At 37.9% G+C, this 7,676-nt stretch overlaps 1 pseudogene; it reads left to right on the top strand.

Annotated features, from left to right (window-relative positions):
* The first annotated feature begins 844 nt into the window (after positions 1 to 844).
* On the top strand, positions 845 to 7,671 carry LOC121790475 (annotated as a pseudogene).
* Positions 7,672 to 7,676: the final 5 nt, after the last annotated feature.

The following is a 7,676-nucleotide window of genomic DNA, read 5'->3' as shown; positions in this document are numbered from 1 at the left end:
AAAATATATTTTCCCACTTCCCAATAAATTATATCCGTTTTTAATAGTATTCCGGGTATTTTTAATGCATTTTAATATTGTGGAAATGTTTTTATTTAAATTGAATAATAGAATGATGGACCCTTGAGCATGTCCTTGCAGAAGAGCATGAATGTGAGTGTTGTGCTCTTGCCTAAGAGCAAAGAGTAAAAAAGTATTAAATGTGGGTCCAGACCCACATCCGTGCTTTTTGGCAAGAGCACAGATGGGGATGCTCTCACATACTAATAATTTTTTTTTTGAATTTCTAGATGAATCATGTGTCACTTTTTATTGACAATATTTCGACCATTTTTTTCTATCATTTTTTTTATATTTTATTAATTATACTTAAAACTTGTATCATTCACTATTAAATTATTAAAACGCAAAAGCCATGACAAATTTCACATATCGAACGCTAAATTTTTTTTAACATCTCTTTATGTCTGCCAAAACACACTATAAATTTTTGAATGGTGATGTTAAATCATTAAACCTCTCTACATTTAATTTACGTAATTTTAGAAATGCCAATAATGCAATTTTGGTTTTCAATTAATTTCATTGAGTTATTTGATTTAATTTCACATATATTAACATCTAAAAATAAAATATGATTTTAATTTCACATATATTAACATCTAAAAATAAAATATGAAATCAAATACAGCTACTAATAATTACAAAAAATGAAATAAGCAAATGATGACTTATAGCAGAAATTGAGAAGAATCATGTAATAATATTGTGTTATGATTTGGGATTTAATTTGGGATATACTCTGATGCATAAACACACTCAAAAGCACTACACTACACTCCAGTCCAAAAGCAGCTGCACATTTCCCAAACCCTCCCACCACCTACTGCTTTCTCTCCCCTCTCATCTTCTCTTTCATACTGTCTCACCAATAAATTTACTCATCTCAGTATCCTTTTCCTATACGTATACGCCTCTGCGTGTATCCATCCGCCTCCGCTCCGATCGTTTTCCTCCGCGATTGCTCAGTAAGTCTCCCTCTCTCTACATTTCGATACAATCGGTATAATTATCGATTACAAGCTGCGGAATTAGATACACAATTTATCCATGCAATTAACTAGCAATCGGAGAATCTGATAAATGGGGCATAAGAAGCGAAACGTCGCTCCTCGCTCCAAACCGCCGCCGTCTGCCGCGGACGATGCCTCCGCCGCCGCCGGTGGTGGTGGTGATTCGATTCTAGATAATTCCCCAAACCCTTCCGTGACAGCACTTGCTAAATCGGAGCCTGTTGTGGAATTAGAGGAAATTGAGCCGTACGCTTCGATTAAGCCTGAATGCGAGCGCGCCCTAACAGCGTTGCGGCGCGGGAACCACACCAGAGCGCTGAGATCGATGAAGGATCTGTGCTCGAGGCACGAGAATTCCGCGGACGCGGCGCTGATCCACCGCGTCCAGGGGACTATATGTGTGAAGGTGGCTTCTATAGTGGATGACCCCAATGCGAAGCAGCGGTATTTGAAGAATGCGATTGAGAGTGCGAGGAAGGCGGTCAATCTGTGCCCGAACTCTGTTGAGTTTGCACATTTCTATGCGAATTTGTTGTATGAGGCGGCGAACGAGGGGAAGGAGTATGAGGAGGTGGTGCAGGAGTGTGAGAGGGCTTTGTCGATTGAGAACCCCGTGGATCCTGCTAAGGAGAGTTTGCAAGCGGAGAATCTGCAGAAGATTTCTACAGCTGAGGCTCGAGTTGCCAATGTTCAGAGTGAGCTTAAGGCATTGATTCAAAAATCAAACATTGCATCGATTTCGACTTGGATGAAGCATTTGAGCAATGGGGAGGAGAATTTCGATTGATCCCAATCAGGAGGATGCCTGAGGATCCATTGGAGGTCAGACTGATTCAGGCAAAGAGGCCGAATGAGATTAAGAAAGTTGCCAAGACAGAAGAGGAACGGAGGAAGGAAGTTGAGGTGAGAGTGGCAGCTGCCAGGCTTTTGCAGCAGAAGTCAGAGTCCCCTTCTTTAGGAAATGATGGGGATAGTATTAATAACAATGGAAAAGGTGTAGATTCTTCTTCAGGTACTGGACAGAGAGCAGGAGAGAGAAGGAGGTATGGGAATTCCAGGAGAATTGCATCATCAGATGAGAGGAGGGATTCGGTACGAACATATTGGAACTCTATGAGTTTGGATGCAAAGAAAGATTTACTTAAAATTGAAATTTCTGAACTAAAGGCCCATTTCAGCTCATTGAAGGATGTCTCACCAAGTGAGGTACTTAATGAGGCTTTATCTTTTGGAGTGACGAACAAAATGTGGAAGTTCTGGTCATGCTGTCGCTGCAATGAGAAATTTGCTGATGTGGTTTTGTTCATGCAACATGCTGTGGAGGAGCATATGAGCAGTTTATTGCCCAAAATGCATTCAATTCTGCCTCAGTGTGTGGAGGATGAATGGCTGAAATGCTTCTAAACTGTTCATGGAAACCATTAGAATTAAATACAGCAATTAGGATGCACAGGCCACAATCAACCTTGGAAGCACCTGATTTCTTTGAAGAATCGTACTCCAGTCATGGCATAAATGGTTCAAAAGAATGCTTTGTTGATACTTACTCTAATGAATATGATTGGGATTCATCACTAAGGAATAAAAGATCTGGTGGCAATTTCAACCATGGTGTCGAAGATGGCAGGGACTTTGAGGATGTCAAGTGGATGGATTGTGATGGAGATCTGAGCAGCAAGGAAAGTTTACTCAATGAAAATTGGCCTCTATCTGATGACCCTGAGCGTGCAAAGCTTCTAGAGAAAATCCAAGTCATTTTCCAGTCACTTATTAAAAACAAGTGTCTTGCTTCAAGTCATCTTAGCAAGGTTATACACTTTGCCGTGGAGGAGCTTCAGACCCTTGCTTGCGGTTCTCAACTTCTTAGTTCAAACTTGGAAAAAACCCCCTTATGTATCTGTTTTCTGGGTGCCCCGGAGCTTAAGAAAATCCTGAAATTTTTGCAGGAAATTGCTAATTCATGTGGTCTAAGTAGATATTCTGATAAAAGTAATTCTGAGGATAATTCTAAAACTGTGATGAATGGCGTTGACTTTGTGGAGAAGATAAATTTTAGCCAAGATGCTTCATTTTTAATCCTTGATGAGCATTTTCTTCCCTGTAAGGTCCCTCGGCCTTCTAGTGATGGCACAGTCAACTGTTCCAGGGTTGAAACTTCGTCCCATGTTAACTATGACAACGGTATAATACTTGATTCAGATGCATTGTTATCCTGGATATTTAAAGGCCCCTCAAGTGGCGAGCAATTGACATCCTGGATGCGAGCAAAAGAGGAGAAAGCCCAGCAAGGTCTTGAAATTCTTCAGTTGCTTGAGAAAGAAGCTTATCATCTGCAAAGCTTATGTGATAGAAAATCCGAACAGTTAAATTATGAGGAGGCATTGCAGGCCGTGGAAGATCTATGTTTGGAAGAGGAAAAGAGAAGAGAACATGTAACTGATTTTACCGGCCACAGTTATGACTCTGTTCTCAGGAGAAGGCAAGAAGAACTCGGTGACAATGAGAATGAAAATGACATGGCCTTTATGAGCAATAGATTTGAGTCGCAGGCAATAAAAAATGTTCTAAAGGATGCAGAGTCCTTAAATATAAACCAATTTGGTTTTGAGGAAACTTACAGTGGCGTGAGATCACATCTTTGTGACCTAGAATCTGGTGAAGATGATGATTGGAGAAGAAAAGACTATCTTCATCAGGTGGATTCTTGCATTGAAGTTGCAATACAGAGACAGAAGGAGCATGGTTCTCTTGAGGTTTGGATCTACTTTTTGTGTTTTCTTTCAGAATATGCATATTTGCTTTGCTTCTTTATCTCAGATTTCTCAGTGATTCAGATCAGCAAGCTCGATGCAAGACTCATGCGAATACTCATTGGGATGCAGAAGTTGGAAATTGAGCTTGATCCTGCATCTTCCCATGATTACCGCTCAATCTTAATACCTTTGCTTAAATCATTTTTACGGGTGAGTAATTGTGAAGCACCTTTATATCTGTGGACCTTCATCTTCCTCAGCAGCTTTTCCAGATGTTTTAGGCTTATTATCTTCATTTCTTCAGGCACGCTTGGAGGATATGGCAGAGAAAGATGCCAGGGAAAAATCTGATGCTGCCAGAGAGGCATTTTTGGCTGAACTTGCTCTGGATTCCAAGAAAGGAACCACCGCAGGACTTGAAAATTCAAAACATGAAAAGTCGAAGGACAAAAAGAAGAGTAAGGAGGGCCGAAAAAATAAGGACTTAAAGGTATAAACCATAATGTTTACTCCATAGTGTGTGTGTGTATTCTCAGGTAGAAACTATGGGATGCTAAGTAAATGGTTATTATTCTCAATAACGGTTATTGCTTCTGCAGGCTAGTCATTGGGATGACCCGGATGATCAGATATCTGAAGAGATGTATAGTTCTCTTTCTCTCTCAAAACACGTTCTGTGTATGCTTACCATTTTATCCGAGCTAATGTTTTGTCTTGCTTCAGATTGCTTCCAAGTGCACACGATGAGGAGGTTGTATGTTCTGAACTTGCCAATAATGGAACTAATGATGCCTTAAGACTACAGGAAGAGGAGTACAAACACAAAATTGAACTTGAAGCTGAAGAAAGAAAGCTTGAAGAAACTTTGGAATATCAAAGACGTATAGAAAACGAGGCTAAACAAAAGCAACTAGCTGAGCAACATAAAAGAAACTCAAAAGTTGCAGGGGAGAAGGCTAAGCCAATTTCAATATCTGATTCTTACATTAGGTGCAACGATGGAGAAAAAGATGTCAATGACCAGTGGACAAATAGGAAGGTTTGTTGCTTTCATCAGTTTGTATCAATATCAATGTGGATTGTTTTGTAGCCTATTCGCAACTACCATTGGCAGAATTTTCCTGTTCCCAGAGTTATTCCTTTTCAGGAAGAAAACTGAATAGTAGTTCTGATAAAAAATTGACCTTTTCTTTAGGAATCTTTGATCCAAAAGGTGGCATTCACCGAAAGTGTGCTAAATGACTCTGCGAATGGAGCTGTGATGCAAAATGGTAAAATCATTCTTGATATTACAAAGCATCAAGCTTTCCTCTCAGTTAAACATTATGGTTCACTTGATTGTATAATCCTTTTGGCAGGGTTTTCAAATGGAGCTATTCCACAAGAAGGGGTTATATTTACTGAGCGACGCTCGGGAAAGAGGGGTAAACGGCATAAGGGTCTAAACAAACTAAGTGACAGGAAATCCCCTCCCCTGACATCTGAAAAGGAGGATAATGGTTCTGTTATGCCTAGAGATGAGCTAAACTCACATGGTGATGGTGGTATGTTTTTCTACTAATAAAGATTGAGTTGGTTTTAAATATACATTTTATAGGTGAGAGTATTCTTGAATCAGAAAAAAGGTAAAAAGTTAGTTTCACTTCACCTCTATTAACTTCGTTTTCTAAAATCTTATTAATATTAGTTTCATTTTTGACTAATTAAGATAGAAGCTAGAAAAATATTTATATTATCGAAGAATGTATTTCTCTTGTATATTTAAGTACAATCATATATATCATATAGCTTTCGAAAACATCTCATACTGCAGTTAACTACACCATCAAATTAAACTATATTATATATATATATATATGTGTGTGTGTGTGTGTGTGTATGCATGAATAATTGAATATTGTATTTAATTAATAAATAAATGGATGGTCAAATGGTACCAACTAATGTGCTCCAACCTTATAAGGGTATTTATAAAGTAAAAGAAATTTCAATTAGTTACATAAGATTTAAGTTACTATCTCAAGCTAAATTTCGAAAGCTATGAGTGGTGTTCATCATGTATTTATTCCTACTATAAATTCGTGTATCTACTTATCAATTTTGTCTTACATTCTTCATTGCTACACTTTCAGTAAGTTAAATGTTTTGTTTTGTTTCTGAATTCTACGCTTTATGTTTAGATACAGATAAAATGCTTTATATAACTGACTAGAAGATAGTGTTTAATTATGCTGCTCATAAATAAACATGGAAATATCGATTGTTGTATGTATATCTAAGTTTAACAGCCTAAATTTTGGTTTAGTAACAGTTATAACTTATAGTAGCTAAATGAATTCTATTACAGATATGATCCTCATCTCTCCTTAAAATCCTTAAATGCATTTGCAAATTTATTAACACATAAAAAAATTGCCTCAACTATTGTCTGATCTGGCTTGTGGATGTTTACACGTGAAACCTCATACCATTGTTGAATGTTTCACCACATTATCTTTGTAGATAAAGGAGGAAAAACATTGAGACAGCTTAGTGCTGAGGAGGATGATGAAGAAAGGTTTCAAGCCGACCTTAAGAAAGCTGTCCGCGAAAGCCTTGGTGTGTCTTCTCTCTCTATCTCTCTTGCTGATGGTGGTTGTGATCCTCGACTAAAGCTAATTGATAATTGATAATATCTTCGTCCCAGTATGTTTGCCTATTTCAATTTCAAGTGCAGGGGAAAAAATTGTCCCTACTTATTTATTATACATATTCGTTACCACCATTTTTATATTGTTAGAATAAATGGAAACAAATGTATCAGATCTTTTCCATGAGCTCATCTTCCCCTGTTATAACTGCGTGTGCCTTTAAAGCATGCTGAAACTCCACAGCGTAGAGGCCTTATCTTTTCATTTTTGTTTCTCCCTACATTATCCTTGTGATTTTGCTTGCCTTTTTTTTTAATTTGTACATACCTTCTTCTCGTAACCAATGCTAATAATATTTGTACTGAAAGCTAACTGGTTGATTTAAGCTGCCTTTTTGAGATCTTAGATGGCTATGGCTATCCATGCAACATCAATATGGGACACCTGGGTATCGTATCTTTGTAGTATATGATAAATAGACTAATTAAATGATTAAGTTTCATTACCCACCTTGCATTGTTTTGAATAATTCTTAACAGACCTACAGTTATTGACCACATAATCCTTTAAAGGGTTCAAAAAATTGGATATGAACTTAATTTGATCAAAGAATTGCCATTTGCTGCATTTCCAACTTTTAATAGTTCTGCTTCGCAGAGAACTATCAAAATGACCTTGCCGTTTGTAACTTTCTTTGCATTTATTTCTTGTCCCAAATTTCTTATCAGATACATTGCATGCACCTAAAAAGCTACCTGCCAAGTCAAGTTTGGCCTTGCCGCATAAGGAGATTCCAGAAACCGGAGACTCGCGTCTTTTATGTGGTGAAGGCGCAACCGATGTTAATGGAATGGATACATATGGAACAGGGCTAAAAAATGAAGTCGGTGAATATAATTGCTTTCTGAATGTCATAATACAGGTTGGTATTTCAAGTGTGTATTGTTTGATCAGTTTCTGAATATTTGACCATATTCATTGTCTAGTCTTGAATCTGCCGACTTCCTTGAGTATGCTATTTATTTGCTTTCTTTTTCAATACCTTAGTCTTTGTGGCACTTAAGACGGTTTCGAGATGAATTTATGCGGAGATCAGTCTCAGAACATGTTCACGTTGGTGATCCTTGTGTTGTATGTGCTTTGTATGAGATCTTCATTGCTCTGAGCATGGTATCTAAGGATAACCATAGAGAACCTGTTGCCCCTACCTCTTTGAGAGT

Source organism: Salvia splendens, unplaced genomic scaffold (assembly GCF_004379255.2).
Source record: "Salvia splendens isolate huo1 unplaced genomic scaffold, SspV2 ctg526, whole genome shotgun sequence".
NCBI classification, from domain to species: domain Eukaryota; kingdom Viridiplantae; phylum Streptophyta; class Magnoliopsida; order Lamiales; family Lamiaceae; genus Salvia; species Salvia splendens.
This window is presented reverse-complemented; position numbering and strand designations above follow the sequence as displayed.